Source organism: Plectrocnemia conspersa, unplaced genomic scaffold (assembly GCF_051122295.1).
Source record: "Plectrocnemia conspersa isolate PC_06_02 unplaced genomic scaffold, ASM5112229v1 ptg000003l, whole genome shotgun sequence".
Taxonomy (NCBI): domain Eukaryota; kingdom Metazoa; phylum Arthropoda; class Insecta; order Trichoptera; family Polycentropodidae; genus Plectrocnemia; species Plectrocnemia conspersa.
The window spans coordinates 3489345-3507269 of record NW_028277167.1 but is presented as its reverse complement, the minus strand read 5'-3'; the positions used below and the strand labels follow the sequence as shown (position 1 = coordinate 3507269).

General features: G+C 26.4%; 3 long non-coding RNA genes across 5 annotated transcripts in view; 1 reads left to right on the top strand and 2 right to left on the bottom strand.

Moving 5' to 3' along the window:
* Nucleotides 1-17925, top strand: part of LOC148236374 (uncharacterized) — a 457594-nt gene that overhangs the window by 345768 nt on the left and 93901 nt on the right. The gene's annotated exons all lie outside the window — the stretch shown is intronic.
* Nucleotides 1604-2152, bottom strand: LOC148236377 (uncharacterized). Its single transcript, XR_015809188.1, has 3 exons — nt 2065-2152; nt 1928-1995; nt 1604-1851 (listed from the first exon to the last, which is right to left on the bottom strand). It is a non-coding gene; the product is annotated as an uncharacterized LOC148236377 (long non-coding RNA).
* LOC148236376 (uncharacterized) lies at nt 2804-4140 on the bottom strand. The gene is made up of 3 exons (XR_015809186.1): nt 3428-4140; nt 2950-3341; nt 2804-2879 (listed from the first exon to the last, which is right to left on the bottom strand). It is a non-coding gene; the product is annotated as an uncharacterized LOC148236376 (long non-coding RNA).

The following is a 17925-nucleotide window of genomic DNA, read 5'->3' as shown; positions in this document are numbered from 1 at the left end:
AAATTAAATGTTAGGAGCCGAATCGGCGTTCTTAAACGACTAACGACTTTGAACGACAAAAAAGGGACAGCACTTTAGCGGCCTATAGATTTCGAGATAAGCGAATGCATAGATAAGGATTATTTTGAAAGGATGCAGTTGTAAATAAAAATAAATTTTAATGCGTTGTAGGGTGAAAATATAACACATTAGATTCGTTAGTGTTTTTAAAATACAACTTTTTACAAAAAGAACATCATTAAAATAAGCTTTGTTTCTCTACCTACATATAATACATATAATAAATACAATCATCTAATTTCTTTTATAATTTTAATAAAATTTATTTCCTTGGTATTTTTCATGTGCAATTTGTAATATTATTGCCAAATATGTGTTAAAATAAATATTTCAGTTTTGTACTGTTACACATGTATGTAGTATGTAAGTATATGTATATATGTACCTAACGATGGAATGTAAAAATATTTCAATTGAGTAAAGTATTAATAATTACATAATATATTGATTTTATTTCAATACCTTATTTTTTTTAAAAATTATAATAGTTATTAAAGTAAAATTAAATATATCACGTCATATTTAATCAAAGATTCAAATATAATAAAAATTAGACTCTTAACGGCCTACAAAATTTACCCGGAACCGAAACGGGTACCCGGTTCTTTTTCGACAAATGCCCGTAGAACCGGGTAATGAATTTGGCCGGGTATTTGGATGCCCTAATTTGCATTATATCATTAAGAATTCTGTATTATTTTGTGTTAAAAAATACTATAAATAATAGGAAAAAAATTCAGACTTAGTACCTGTAATTCTTTAATGCAGATCAAGTAATAGTCATAAACTTTTATTAAAATAAGCAACTAGTAAACGAGATTATTATCTTTCCGTATAAAAATCATAGCTTATCGGCTGGAAACTATAAAACTGATTCTTCAGATTAATAAAGACCTAAGTTTCGTAAAAACTGTTGTTCGTTAGTCAATAGATATTATGATTTTTTGATAGATTACATATGTATGTTTACCATTTTTTTAAACATTAAAAAACTTACATAGATAACCCCGTCGACTTTTTGCAGACAGTTATCATTTATAACGATTTATTTCTTGCTCCCATTTATAATTTTAATATAGCTCTGACATTCACAGCTATTTTTAAAACCTCTTTGTTGTGTAAAATTAAGAATTATTTGCTTTTTACTGTAGTTTTATAGTCTCTTAGAAAGTGATATTTTTAAGTACATTTTAATAGAAATATTTCATATTGCATATATTATATTTTTAATTTGTTTTTTAATTTTAAACACACTTTTCTAATTAATAATAATTTTTAAATAAAATATATATTGTAAGAATGTTTTATATGATATAAAAAAAATCATGAAATGTCATTCCTTGATACAAACTTTCTGGATCTTAATTTTTTTGGTAGATTGGCAAATAAACATTACATGTTGCTTACCATCAGCCTACCAAAAATAAATGTTATCTTTATCAAACTTCTTAATAACTTCTGGAATAGCAAAAGCACATCCAAAACATAAATTATATATACTTTATGCTTAATAATGAATTGGGGAACAAATAAAATAGCTGATTAACAGTTAGCACTCATTTATTTCATACACCTAATATTTTTGCGTTTCATACATATGTATGTTCATGCATTAAATTAAAAAGTTACTAATATATTGAATAATATATTTTAAATGTATCTCTTATTCATTTAAGTCTAAAAAAATATTAAGGTAAAAACAAAAAAATTCAATAACAACTAACTATATTATTTTCTTTTCATATTGGGTTCACGTGCTCATGGAATATGCGTACCGATATGTTATGTACTCTATTTAAAAAAAAGAACATTTAAAAATAATCATTACTCTCTTAAAATATTTGACACAAATAAGATGTTAACTCACTGTCCTCCCGTTGCATTGTGAGCCTCAGCAATGACAAATAACACAATGATAATTATACTAAAAATATACTATAAAATAAATATACGTATTAATAAAGCAACAATTCAATAAAATATAATATTTCAATTGAAACTAGCTAGTAATTTTCTGAACATTTTTGCTTTAAATTTTAAATGACGATAGCGACGGTAGAACGGTCAATAGTGGTGTGAGTTTATTTGGTAAAAATTAAACTGTTTGACTCTCGGAGATAATACATACTAGTTATTTTTAAACATTAATCATTTTTATAAGATATGAACTCCGTTAGTATTATACATTATTTACTTTAAAGAATTAATTATTTTGGCGGATTTGCACGTAATTTTTTTTTAAAGAATATATTATTTTGGTGGATTTGCACGTAATTTTTTTTTTGCAAGAACCGCAAAGGTTTATAAATTTCTATTTAGAATTATGAGTTACGGTATTATTTTTTTTAATTATATATTTTTCTCTATTTACTTTTTTCTGCAGGAATTTTTTAACGGATTTTATAAAATAAATCAGATTAAAATTTCGGTAGTTTGTGTAAAACGATTAAGTCTAAAACTCTCAAGGATATTTTAAAAATCACTTTATAAAAAAATCAAATTGTATTTATAAATATTTTTGTATATTTTGGTTCGCTTATTTTTATTTATAATCTAGGCTTAGGCTATATTTATTTTTATTAGTTATATTTTATAATAAAACACTACCTTTATTTATTTGAATTATTATTATTATAGGTTTATTAGTTCAATATATATGATTTTATGTTTATGTTTATTAAATAAATAAGAATAAAAAAAGACAAATAATATGGTAAACATTAATTTATTTGATATAAATAATATTTTTTAAATCACATATGTACATGTTATATAGAATAATTTATTATGATTATGTTGTGTAAATTATTTTATAGCAGCTAAAAATATAAATAAAAATGATTAATTTAATTATATATAATTTAAACATAATAATTAGCAGCAACTTACCGTTAGTTTTTTACTACCACGAAGAATGATGGTGTTCATTAAAGTGAGGTCGGTGTTCAATGTAGTGAGGTCGTTGTTCAATGTAGTGAGGTCGTGGTTCAAAGTAGTGAGGTTGGTGTTCATGAATGTGTGGCTGGTGTTCAAGGAAATGAGGTTGATGTTCATGGATGTGTGGCTGATGTTCAAGGATGTGAGGTTGATGTACATGGAATTGCGGTTGATGCTCATCAAAGTGATGTTGGTGCTCATGAAAATGTGATGGGTGCTCGTTAAAGTGAGTTAGATGTTCATCGAAGTGTGGTTGATGCTCATGAAAGTGAGGTAGCTGCTCATGGATCACTGGCCTTGGATGCACAGTATGGTGGTATATGCGTTGCGTTATGTAACGGTGTCTACATTATTATAAAAAAAATACAAATATCATAATAAAATATTAATTAAATACAAAGACTTTGACAAATATATAATCTTAGCTCACCCTCCGTTCCATCCAGTACCAGCCTCAGCAACAACAAATAGCGCAACAATAGAAAACTAAAAAAAAATTGTTAAGAATTTTGATCTTGAAATAATAAATAACACTTGATCTTGAAATAATAAATAAAACTAAAACTCACTATTAATTTTGTAAACATTGTGTATGTTTTAAATTTATATATTATAAAACGATAGAGACGTTGGAACGATCGGTTGTGATATGAGTTAGTTTTGCAAAAAGAAAACTTTATATAGTAACTCAGAGATCTCAGAGATCAAATAGGAAAGTATGTTTTAGAATAGTTTCGATTCATCAATATTAATAATTTTCACGGGAAATGAATACCATTAGTAGTTATATTATGCACCATGCAAATCAAATGTAAGTTTTTAGTTAATCGATAAAGTTTTTTATAAATATTTTGTATGCTAATACATGTGTTTTACTAATTGACTTTCATCGGCTAGTATTTCTGTAAAAAAAAAATATGATAAACACTTTCTTTGCTTTTCCGCCATATAGTTACCATAATTATTTTAATCCAAAGACAGTTTATGTGCATGTCCTGGAATATACACAACATTCAGTCAACTATTGTCCATTCGATTCCACGAAATGATTTTATCGTTTCCAGTACCCATTTCCTATAGCAGTAATGTAATAAAATTAAGTCAATAAAAATCTTTTGACACGAAAAACCTGGAAAAAGATCAAGTAATTTATATTTGATTTTACTAAAAAACTAACTACAATAGAAACCAACTTCAAATTTATAGAACGAAAATTGCATACAAAAGGTTTCTGGTTATAAAAATATAATCGAAAAAAGCATTCACAAAATTTGAAAACTAAAATTTGTAAAAATAATGTTTATAAAGAACGATTAAGAATTTTTAAAGACAATAAAAACGAAGACCCCCTTAATTTAATTACGTAATTTCAAAATAAAAATATATTCTTTAGTCTTATCATCCAAGTAAAGACTAGTTCCTAAAGCAGTGGTTTTAAAATAGTTGAATCTGCTTATTTAGACAATAGTAAACACACATTGCTTTTCAACGTTTTACAAAAAATAAAGTTCTAAAATTCAATAAATATTTTAGTTACTCCATAACTTTATTTTAAAATTACTTTTTGTAATCTCATGAATTTCAACGTGTAAAATTATAAAATATGCTTTACAAATAACACATTTATATATTGATTTTAAAATATTTTCCCATAACTGTAGATCCTTTATTCAAGTTAATGTGATTTAAAAAATCAGTATTGATAACCTAAAAAATTATTTATTTGGTTTCTATTAAGATAAAAAAACAATATTTGCAAAAATACATATTGACGACTCTTGTAATTAAAATACAGAATAAACTTTTACATTTTATATTTTTATAATTTTTGCATGCCTAAATAAATGTATTTTATATAAATAATCAATTGGCCCATTAAAAAGATCATATAATTTGCATAGTGTATGCATAAAAAAACTACTAACGATGTGCATTTTTTGTGAAAATTAAAATAATAGAAAAATTAATTATTTATTGCAATCATTAAGAGTTTTTCACTGATCAGTATATAAACTTTTCTTCCGTAAAATAATCTCATTCGACGACTGGCTGTTCCACTATCACTATCATTTTATGAATTTACAAACACGTTCTTCTTCTTCTTTATAATATTTTTCCCCGTTTACTTAGAATACTATTTGACGCCAATGGTATGCCGATACATTCCCATAGAAATTCTTGAGAAATTTGTGTTTAAAGCTAAGTCTTTTTTTTATTTTATTACGGATGTGTTATTGATAAAACTTTTTTAAGCGACATATTTTGTTGTTGCTATATTTTTTTCTTAATTATAATTTATGTTTCAGATGATTTTTAAATTAAATAACGCAAATTATTTGTTCAGATTTTATTACATGAGTCAAACTAAATATATCATGTTTAATTACAATAGCATATATATATATATATATATATATATATATATATATATAATCACCATGAACATTAACTCTGATGGTAAGTTTTTGTTAAATGAATTAAATTTTTATTTTTATTTTACAAAAGGGTATGACAACGTGAACAATAAACCATTTACAATTAAAGTATTTATTTGCTTTTAAATAGGCAATCGACAAAGTCCAGTAAAATTAAAATTTACAGACTGAAAAATCAATGCTTTCTGGAATATTGCAAATTTATATTGGCATAAAAAACTGTTCATAAGTTTTTTATATACAGCGTTTTTTAAAATTGACTTTTAATATTTTTTCACAAAATATTTATTATGAAGCATTGTAATATTATAAATTTTGGGCTAAAATATTTTTAAAATATTCTTCTTAAAATGAAATATAAGAATAAATATTAGTTTGTGTTAAAACTTAAAACTTGCCATTTAAAAGAAATAAAATATTTAGAAACCGTTTCATAGATTTATTATATTGGCACATTTTTATACATATGTTAATATGTACAAAAATGTGCCAAAATATTATTTTTTATATAGTTCACTTGAGTTGAAAGTCATCTTAAGATTTGAGTTAGTTACCTAAAGATCTGTACTTATTTGTTATATTGTCTTGCTAAACTTCTGGACTCAATTTCTCAACTGTAACTTATTGTCTAATATAGAATTATTTATAGTATCTAATGCTTATGAATAAAAAAGCAGAATCTTGCATATTTTCTTCTCGCATTGTTTAATAAGTAAATAACAATTGTAATATCAATGAAAATTTTTCGTTTAAAATATTCCATTATTCAATACTGTTTCTATAGTTTAATATCCAGTGATCAATCTTGAATTTTAAAATCCGTTAACATGTTTTTTTATAGTATTATAAGTATAGTACTAAAAAGTGTAGTTTTGTCAAAGGACGATTTCTGACTTTATTCTATTTGGCACCTGTTTATCGAGCATCAATTTTTTAGATTTTTTAATAGATTTAATTGCGTTTAATATCTTTGTTTCAAGTCAATTTTCTTTATATTTTCAGTAAAAATCCCACAGATCTTAGAAGTCGTACCCAATTCTTATTCGCTAATCCGATGTTTTTATTAAGGATATCATAGATAATTAATAAATGATTGATCTTACCAAATAAAAAAATTAAACATTGTGATACAGAAAAAATCTCATCATTTAGGATAAGATCAAGGTGTCAAAAATTAATCAAAGATTAGCTAGAACACAATTAATCAATATAAATAAAATAGTAATTTTTTTTTTTTTAAAAATAACTCAGTGACTATAAAAAAATCCGCGATCCACCTTTTAAATAATATTTTATCTTAGATAAATAAATAAAAAATCTTTTATATTTTTTAATTAATTGCAGAAATTATATATTGTTGATGATTTAAATAAATAAAACTAATTCAATATAATTTACATGTATTCGAAGCGATTTAGTATAATTTTTCACAAATATGTAAAATAGAAAGAGATGTTGCATATAATTATATATTGTTAATTTTGCTTTTACTTTCATAATCATTTTTTATTATTTTTATATTAGTTCATACAATATATTTGGAATAAATAAAAACATTTACATTATTAAAAAGTATTTATTAAATATAAATATTATTATTAGATCACATATGTACATGCAAATAAATTAATTATTATGCTTTGATGATGCCACATCTTCGTTATTCTGTAAAAATATAAATATTTTGAACTATAAATAATATAAAAATAAAATACAATAATTAAAAACTTACCATTGACTTTTTACTACCATGAAGAACTATGTTGTTTTTGGATCACTGGCCATACTTTTACAATAGGCACGTGTTTGACCACGGGCACTTCTTTGATTATGGAAACGTGTTTGATCACAGGCACTTTTTTAATGACAGGTATATGTTTGATCACAGGCACTGTTTTAATACTGGATACTTGTTGGATTTTCACAGGGTAATGGTACACACGGTGATGGTATATCCGAAGCGGTAAGTAATGTGAACTGTTTAAAAAAATATATTTAAAATAATAGACAGAACTATAATAAACTTAAAACATGAACTTACTATGAATGTCCAGCCTCAGCAACGATAAATAACGCCACTACCAAAAACTATAAATAAAATGCGTAGGAATAAATAAACTTATTATAAAAATATAAATAAAGCATCAATCACTCACAATCAATTTACTGAACATTTTTGTATGTATGTATATTTAGATATATTTTCTAAAGTGATATTGACCATGGAACGGTCGGTTGAGGTATGACTTTCTTTTGCGGATGGAAACTTTATATAGTGATCGGTGAGGAACAACATGACATAACCGACTTTTAAAGATCCGAATAGGAAATTCACTAATACATATTAGTAGTGGAAGAAGTATGTATATATTAGCTGTTGATATAATATCTGCTAGTATTTTTATGAGATGATATTAAAATTATATGTAAATATTTTAAAACGCCAATAAAATATTTATTTAAAATACAATATTATTGATGATAAAATATCTAAAATCTATAAAAAAATGTCAAAGTTAATATTTCATTTTCACTACAATAGTCTTTATTATTAAATCATGTATATATTTATACATTAATATACATTAATTAAAATAACATCCATATATTATGAATTAATAAGCCATATCAATCCGATCTTAACAAGAATGGATTGATATGCTCTCGCGTACAAAAAGGTGTCTTATATAATAAATAACTCTTTTAAGTGACTATAAGAATAAACAGATTTTAATTACTAGTGTTACTACAAAACTCCACACCGAGCAAGCTTATGTTTTTATTTGTATTTTTAGTTGTTTATAAAATATAAATTAAAATATCTACTTATTTTGTTAAATACTGTTTTTCATGGCAGATTTTGCACCCGAGTTTTGCGATATTTTTAACAAATTTTACACCAGATATCTTTGGCTCACCTTTTATTTATATACAGTTACCATATTTATTTTGAGAAGTAATGGCAAAAGGTTATCTGTGAATTTTAATTAATATTGTTTTAGTTTTCTCTTAGTTTATTTTTAATGTAACTATTCTTTAGGTTTTGTAAGAACTTTAGTTACTTAATTGCATCTGATTTAAGACCATTAAAACTAGGTTAAATCGTAGCTTAGTCCGTATCATTTCATATATAAATTGTATTAGTTTAAACAATAAAATGGACTTGACTGTAATTTTACGCAGTATCTAAAGTTCAATAATTAGCAAAACAATATAACTTTTACTTTTAAAGTATAAGCTTATAATCTGTATATTTATTAGCATGTTTTAAATTTAGATTATTTATAGGTTGAGATTTCGTGCCACATTGTATCAAATGCTATTTTTATCCTAGCATTATTAATCATGTGTTTTTTTTATTTACATATATTAAATGACTCATTCATAATTTCACTACCAACTTTTTATCACAATCAGGTTATTTCTTAAATATTTTATTAAATTCAATGAAACGATAGATGAATGAAATAATATCTTTTTTTATTTTTTGATTGCATTATATTATTTAGATATTAAGATAGGTAGTAATATTACCGTATTAATAAGCAATATCTGTATTATATTTTTAAATTTATAAAAAAATGAATACATAAATTTGGTTTAAAATTTATGTATTAATTCTTAAAATATTACAATTAGTAAAATCAATACTGCTAAATGAGATTCACAAATAAATAGTATTTTTTTCTGTATTTTTAGCATTAAATTTATTTTATGTTAGATACAAGCCCTTGCTAGTTTTCAAGTGTTATTTTTTAAATATCTTAACTCTCACATGTTCAATAGGTTAATTAAATATGAGCTAGTTCAATAATTTGTTACACTTTTTATAGCTTTTCTGTGCATATCGTAATATAATATAATTTAAAAATATACATCATAATATATTATAATTCAACATTAAGAAATAAAATATTATTTGATATCAGAACGAAAATAAAAAACGGTTTAACATCTTTGTCTATCAATTTATACACATCATAACAGGTTTACCATAGAAACACTTTTGTGACTTACTGAGTTCTTATAAAAATGTTTTTTTAACGTCCTAAAAAACGCATTGTAAATCTAAGCTTGACGAAATCCAGTTTTTAACTTTTTGATTAACTAAAAATTTGTATTATTTCGTACTGTGGTCCAATTTATACTATTTCATATTTTATGTTAAAATTATCTTTATTAACTTACACTTTAGTATATATTTTATATTCATACTTGTTTGTATTAGTTATATATTATTTATTATTTGACTGATAAAAAAAATATATGGTATTAAAAATGTAATACAAGATATTAATATTGTTGCTTTAATACTGCTTAGAATTATATAATGTATGTATGTGGTTTGTCGACTAATCTGCATAATGTATAAAAAAAATTAATATGAATACTATTATATTGTTTGGTATTAAAAATACGATAGAAAGTAAAACCTTGAATACAATATATTTATTATATTATTAAATAATATGACAATTTCTAAAATAATTTATTTAAAATAAATTTACAATATATTATAAAAGTTTACATCTGAATAAATTAATATAAACTAGTACTTTGAATTAATATAGTAAATAACAAAAAAGGAAAAGTGTCGTTTTCGCTTTTTATTATTAATTTAATTATGGTTAAATTATTTTTATTGTATGATAGATGCTACATATTTTTTTAAATATATTTTTAATAATTCATAACTATTATGTGCTACTTCTTAATAAAATTTCTTGCTTCTAATTAAAAATATAAAAAATGGGTCATCTACAGATAATCGTATAAAGCATTAAATACCTATTTGGATAAGTCGACAAATTTAATTTTTAAATACTATTATAAAATAATTTAGAACATAGATATTATTTGGACATACTGCAAATAAATAAACAAATAATGTTATTTTTACCACAGTTTTTAATAAAACTAAATAATATTGTAGGGACATTTAATAATCATAATCTTTTAATTTACAGCAAATTGTAGAAGATTTTCTAAATAGTTGTTACTTAATAAAATTACTTGATCAACTAGTTAATTGTGAGTAAATAATTCACATTAACCAATATATTTTTATTATTAATCTACTAATATAATTCATATTTAAAAAAAAAACGTTAAAAATTTTTTTATTTATTTTATTTTTTAAATTATTTTTAAATCGCAGTTTTGTCTCGTACCTATTTTTTATATTATTGTACTATTCTCAATATTATGATAATAATATATGGCACAAAAAATGCTTTTAATTTATTTTTTATATATTGAAAATTTTAATTAAAAATACCCTACTTATAAGTGTCCCATTTAGCACAATATTAATTAATTAGCTTCATGTTCAAATTAAAGAACAGCAGCAACAACATTCAACATTTAAATCGATACTAAGTTTGTTTATTTATTTATTAGCACATATGATTTATTTTCTTAAGTTCTTTAGATTAAAATGCCCCTTCAAATACATAAAATTTAATTGGTTATCTAAATAAATGAGTCTCTTGTGCGAATCAAAATGGACTTTTTTATTAAGTGATATTTAACGTGATATTTCTCGCGATAAAGGTGAAAGTGGCGCAGGTGGTGATGCCAGTAGATGATTCTCAGGCTTCTTGCGGCTGCGTGCGGCGAGTGTCAAGTGTGATCTTGAGATCTGTCGGTGAGCTGGTTCCTCCAGATGCTTGCTGGTAGATCGACTGCGTTGCTGGATCTCTGCTGTCTCCGGCCGTCTCTTGTCTGGTGCATCAGCCGTCTCGTATCACAGACCGTCTGCCCTCTTTTAATCGGAATCCGAGCTTATATCCTTTGGGGGATGCATGCTAGCTGGCCAATCGCGATTGTGCATCGATCTCATAGCCAATCGCTGCAGTCGCTTCTTGTAACTCGAAAAATCAGATGTTGCATTTTCGAAAGCATGTTTTTTGCTTGTCCAGACTTTCGAATTCTTCGGAAAGGGTTTGCGATATGGTGGTTTTGTTACAAAATGGATTCTATTAACGACTCGTGTTGTGTCGTCAAAAGAAATCCCTCTTGTGCCATGATATCTGTCTCATTGTTAATGAATGAACGTTTTTGGTCACGGTCATCAACAATGAGACAATTACACTTTAAATCTGAACCTATTTGTGTGGTCGCCACAGATTATTCGAATTATTCGCCTAATTTTTAACTATATGAATATTCTAATAAGTGTTCAAATATTAGTAAAATATTTGTGTATACCATTTTAAATAAAATTAAAAAAAAATAGATTAATACAATTTGTGTACTTAAGTTACACAGGTAGTTGTTTATTAAATCAATATACTAGAGTAACTAGAGCGGCAATAAAATAAATGGTAATTTATGCACCAAGATTTTGCTTCGCAAAAATTGTATTTTTATCTATATTTATTATTTATTTGATAATATTGTAGTTGACCAACAAACAGTCACAAATTGTAAACATAGAAAGCAATAAAAGCGGCATTCTTTATAATTGTCGAAAGTCATTCTTTTATCCGCTATAAATTTACTTTTGACATCCTCGGAAATATGTCGCTGATCAAAAAGTATGTAAAATAATAAATTATGCATTTTTTTGACGCCCCCACTGATCAGGAATTCGCACAGCATTTTATTATGTATATTTTATCAAATTAAAAAAGGTTTACAAATATGAAAGTTATTTAAGATTATTTAAAATATTTATCTTTGACAAAAAACTATTTTTTAATTAAATATTATTTTACATGTAATTAAGTGGTTTTGTTTAATAAATAAATAAATAATGAAATATATTTATATCGGTAAAAACTAAGAAAAAAAATACTAATATTTATCCCTAACCATTTTTTATTCAATTTTAGAATAGTTTAAAACTGTAAATGATTAGACCCCTACTTTAAAATGTAACAAAGACAATAAAAAAGACCTAAAAATTCATTCCCCTAATTAGACATAATAACGGAAAATGGGTCAGAGACGATAGAGAAAAATTATTTGTAAAAATTCTAGATAAGTAGTTTTTAATATAAATATAATAATCTTTTAGCTTTAATTCCTTTTCGCTTAAGTAATGCTTTCAAAGTGATTAAATTATTTTCAGAGTGTTATTTTTGATGCTTTCAAATAATAACTGCTTTAAAGACCATTCAAAACCGCAGCCAACGGTCACAATGACCTAAATCGAATACTTTGATTTGTAGCCCCTAATAAGGCCTTAATAGGCGAGGCGTGTAACCCCGACGATTATATTATTGGGGGACTCGTTTATACGGGGCGCATAGTTAATTAACGCCATCGAAATTAATACGCTTTAAATCTAACTAATGTGGTTCAGCGAATGGAATGATCCACTTATGGGGTCTGTAATTATAAAAAAACAATATTTTTTCAATGAAAAATGTAAAATGATTCGGATTTTTTGATATTAATGTGTTCTATTAGTAATATAAATACAACTGATTTAGAATAAATGTAAAATAATATTTAAATTAATATCAAAGAATACTCATATGTACATACAGTCAACGTGATTTACTTTTATTCGATATACAGTTCTTTCAAGAACTTGGGATACACAAGAGCTCATACAAACAACATTGAGCATCGGCCAAGACCGAAGAAGCAACCGCTTCCCACTTCACGTCACGTTGGATCTTTCCAGACGCAGACGTCATTTCTCCAAATAATTACAAAAATTGTATAGGATTTAAAATTGCTGCATATATAATATTAATATACAATATACACATATCTCTGACTTAAAAAAGTTCACACTTAACAAGTTTGCAAATCCTTGATTGTATAATAATACTAGTTTGTACCACGATTGAATAACCATTGTAATCACCCCAAGGCATTTAGTAAAATAAGTCACTATTCTAGACACATTCCCTGGATCTCTCTCTCTCTTTCTCTTCAAAGATAACCGACGAGCTTTCAAAACAACCAAATCAAACACTTACAGCGTGTGCTGCTTGTTCCTGTGTCCTCAATAGTTGTGTATGCATAATTGATGTGCCAACGCCGCGGTGCCAGTCCGATATGTGTGTACTGTAATATTTGATTGTATCCGTGATAAATTGTAACACTGTTAACAAATTTCAAGAGGGTTGCGCTTTACATAATCCTATTAACCTGTTTACTCATGTTTGTCCCCGGAGACGGATTTATGCATGAAGTAATGCAGAAGGCGTCGGATGGAGGCTTCGCTAAATACGGGATCTCGTTATCGCAAAATGGGGGCGCTGCTAATTCCAAAGTTCAAGCCCGACATCCTCGTGTATGTGCGAGTATTGGGGTTGTTGGGCGTGTTACACTTTTATAATTCCATAAGCAGTTTTTGAGGATGAGAGTGGAGTGTAAGGGTTAAGTAATCCGAGATTTAATGTGGAATTTCCATATAGGCACAATTAGTTTGTTATGTCTTGTAAGTAGGATCGGGATATTTAAGTGGTTTAAAGGACACGCGCATACACTTTGTATAATGTTATTTTATATTATTATGGTTGGGTGACCATATTTTCTTTATAAATATAGGAGAAAGCTAAGTTTCTTCTCTCTATATATTTGTATTGGTTTTGTTGTTTAAAATGTTTATTACAATATTAAATAATATTTATGTAAAAATATACCATAAATACAAATACAAATTTTTCTTAATTCTTAACAAAATTAAATTTAGATTATTAAGAAAAAAATAGTTTTAATAATTAAACGAAATTTAAACAATACATAATTAATAATATTTAAACTTTCAAGTTTAAAAACTAGTGCTTCTGAAACTATGGGGTGTGACTTTGAGTTTTTGCCAAGAATATTTCGAAAAAATATAAAATATTCATAAATTCTTACTGCATTATACTGCATTATTACGCGAAATTTATTTTTAAATAATTGTAGACTTCACTTATGATTTTGACTTATTTTTTATATAAGCTTTTGTGCTTATATAAAAAATAGATCAAAATAAACTTTTTTTTCCTAATATAATCTTATTTCAATACCTTTAAAAAAAAATGCTGAAACTAAGAAAATACATATATTATATATAAAATAAATAAAATTATTAGTACTCGTTTAAAAAGCCTTTAATATATTTTAGTGAAAAAAAAACTAGTCAGGAGCAATATTTACCCTAGTAATAATAACTGCGAATAGGCAAGAGTGCGATGCAAAAAACTCGTCAGAAGTCCGAGAATAATCGCCAACAACCAAACACAATATTGTTTGTTTGTTTTTTTTAAAAATTGCAATCGCAGCTTACATACAATACATACCTCGAGGCGTATCCTGATTAGGGTGTCTCGCGGGGACAGTAAGGGATATATTGCTTATGCATGTGTATATGCTTGTTTTTGAAACACGTGCCAATATTACCGGGTCACTGCTCTATTACAGTTCGTGGTTACAGCATGTTTTTTATTTTTTAAATACTACTTATAGACTTTATTGATAATAATCTGAATAAACAAGTTAATAAGGGATTCTATGAGCCTTTTTATATTAGTATTTTTTTTTTTTAATATTTACCAATCGATAAAAGTAAACTTATCGGAAGATAGTTAAATAGAATAGTTGGATCATTCCCTGGTTTATTAATAAGATGACTTTTTGCGGCTTAAAATAATTCGATAAGAAGTGTAAGCACTTAAGTGTGAGTTGTTTATCTAATCAATCTAGTCCCGGACTTTATTAGTTTTTGAACTCCTTAGTGTTATTTAAAATTTCTATTGAAGTAACCTTGTGGAGCTAACTTACATCTACAACTGATTTTTTATTTTTTTTTAATTTAATTCTTAACTTTTTTCGGTGTGTTTGCCAGAAATGAAAAAGCACTCGCCAACATATCCGCTTTCTCCTGGCTGGTATTGTCCGTGTTATTTATGGTTCTTAACTGGGGAATTTTTTTAATATTTATTTTTAATTAATTTACTTATGTTGCAAAAAAAATATTTTTTTTAATTTAAGCGTATAATTGATTATTTTGTCTTTAATTTTTACGCGAATATTGTAAGTAAAATTATTAATTATTTGCAGTTTTTTGATATTTTATTTTTAAGATCAATAAATTTTAATATTTTCAGTGTAGGTATATTTTTATTTATTATATTTTTACGCGTTGGCTTATTAAATTTTTTTTTCTGCCGGAATATGAATAAAAGGTTATTATTATAGTATATTATTTTAGTCTCTGATATTTATCGCACATTGACGGAGTGCGTCTTTCAATAGTATTTTTAAAACCTTTCCAATTACCTTTTACATGATTAAATAAGATCTCTAGTATAAAAAATACCAGAAATTGATCCACAGGTAGAGCCTAGATATAGTGCATTTTTTATATTTGATCAATGCGATATCGAATTATTAGTCGGATGATGCGTTGGTGAGTTTGAATTATTTACGTAATTAAAAACTGTGGTCCGGGATCGATTCGAAAAGAGCTATTTCAATGCGAGTCTCTGGTATTGAATTCTCAAGTCCAAACACAGCATCGAGATCGCTCCGAAACAATTCGTCTCTGGGAGATTTACACCCGGCGGTGAGCATTATTATTTTTAATTTGTATTGCGACGGTTTCTATGTAAATTGTGTTAGGGTTTAATAGATGTCTTAACAAATATCGCGACATATAGCTTTAAAATTCAGTTCCTCCAAAGGCAGATGAAGTTAGATATATACATATTTATGTGAAGTTTGTGAAATACGACAAAATAGCATCGCCGATTTTATTTTGAATTCCGCGTCATTATATTTATATCAAATTTAGAAAAGGACAGCATTAATGCCGATCTTTATTTTTCTGGCACACTTGCCAGCCTTCACTCCACAAAAAAAATATTAGTATTTTATTTTGTAATACCGGTAATATCGAAAGTCCATTTTTGACTCAATACCGGTATTGTCATCCCCAATCACGTGTTTAGTCGTCTTAAAAAATAGCAACTCTTACACCTAATTATACAAAGCAAGAGAACCAAGAAAAATAAGAACATCTTGGCTAAAAAAAATTATGGCAGTCGTTTTAAAAGAAAACTACATTTTAATTTCGAATTCATTGCAAACATTGAATACCTGATAAAGCACTAAATTTTTTTTTGTAATTATTCATATTATAAAATAAGAGTTTGGTCCTTTTTAAATCATTATGTGATAACCATATGTTTAAAAAGTAAAAAAAGAAATCAAGGATCTGCATTTTCCTAAATAATAAATATAGAATATCGACAATCACTATTGAAACGATTCGAGTTAAATAAAATCTTAATTAAAAGAACAATAATTTATTAAAAAAAAGTTTTTACACATATATGAAAGTTATAGCTTACCGGAAAAGTAAGGTAAATAAACCATAAACTTCACACAAATAGTAGTTGTACTTTTAATAATAATTTAATAAGTAATAGTACTTTTTTGGCTTAATCTTAACAAAATTGATACATTGCCTGATAAAATACTAATACATATCATTTCCGGACACATGTCAAATGCGACAAACTACCGTCAGGGCTTCGCCCTTTAGTCGACTCTAGCATACGCTCCTCTGAGCACCTTAAGGTTGCAACAATACTACTAAAAATATACAGCCAAATACACGGCAGTCTACAGATACTGAACATCACAAAACCAATTTTTCCATGCCCGGTGTCGTGTTAATCATATATATATATAAAGTCAAAAAATTAAAAGTGTGTATTTAATATTAATTAATATTATATAAACACTCTTTATTTAAGGAAAGTACATTTTTAATTTATTTATTGTATATTAAAAGAAAGTACAACAGCAAATAATGAATGACGCCATACACCAAAACCGAGAAATTCCACATACATTTGCACTCTTATGGTACATAGATATATTTAACCATTTATACATTTTCTTTCTAAATATTTTTCAAACATATGTTCAACTTGGCACAATAACATAGTTCATCATAGCGCTAGTTTTAATGATGTTCTATACAATCATTTTGTCTAATCGCATACACTGACACAATCCCTCTAGGCGACCGCCGGAATCCCACAATCCCTATTTTATCCCTTTTCAGCGGCGTAATCGATTTCAACGGACTCGGCGGTAATTTCAATGAGCGCGATTCGTTTTAAACTCTGAATCCGGAACGCATTAACCGGACAAATGCCAAACGGTCGCGTCGACCTGAATAATGGACACAAATGACGCGGTTGTTTTAGAATAAATTATTGTTATTGTCGTATGGGAATCTGCGTTTATCCTCCCGAAATAGACATCCGAGCGGCGCCCGTGCGATTTATTACGTGGTCACTACTTACAACTGATTATGCATCGGATGCACTTTGCCGAATGATGTCGCATATGCGCACGGTTCACCATAAATACACGTGACGCTTAGAATAATATCAGGAATGTATATTTCTTTGGTATGCAAAAATGTGCATTTATAATAATAGCATTTTAAAATCAGAAAAAATAGGATTTTTTAAGTGTACATTACTTCAAAAATTAATTAAACCCAGATCAGAGTATAGTTTTGAGT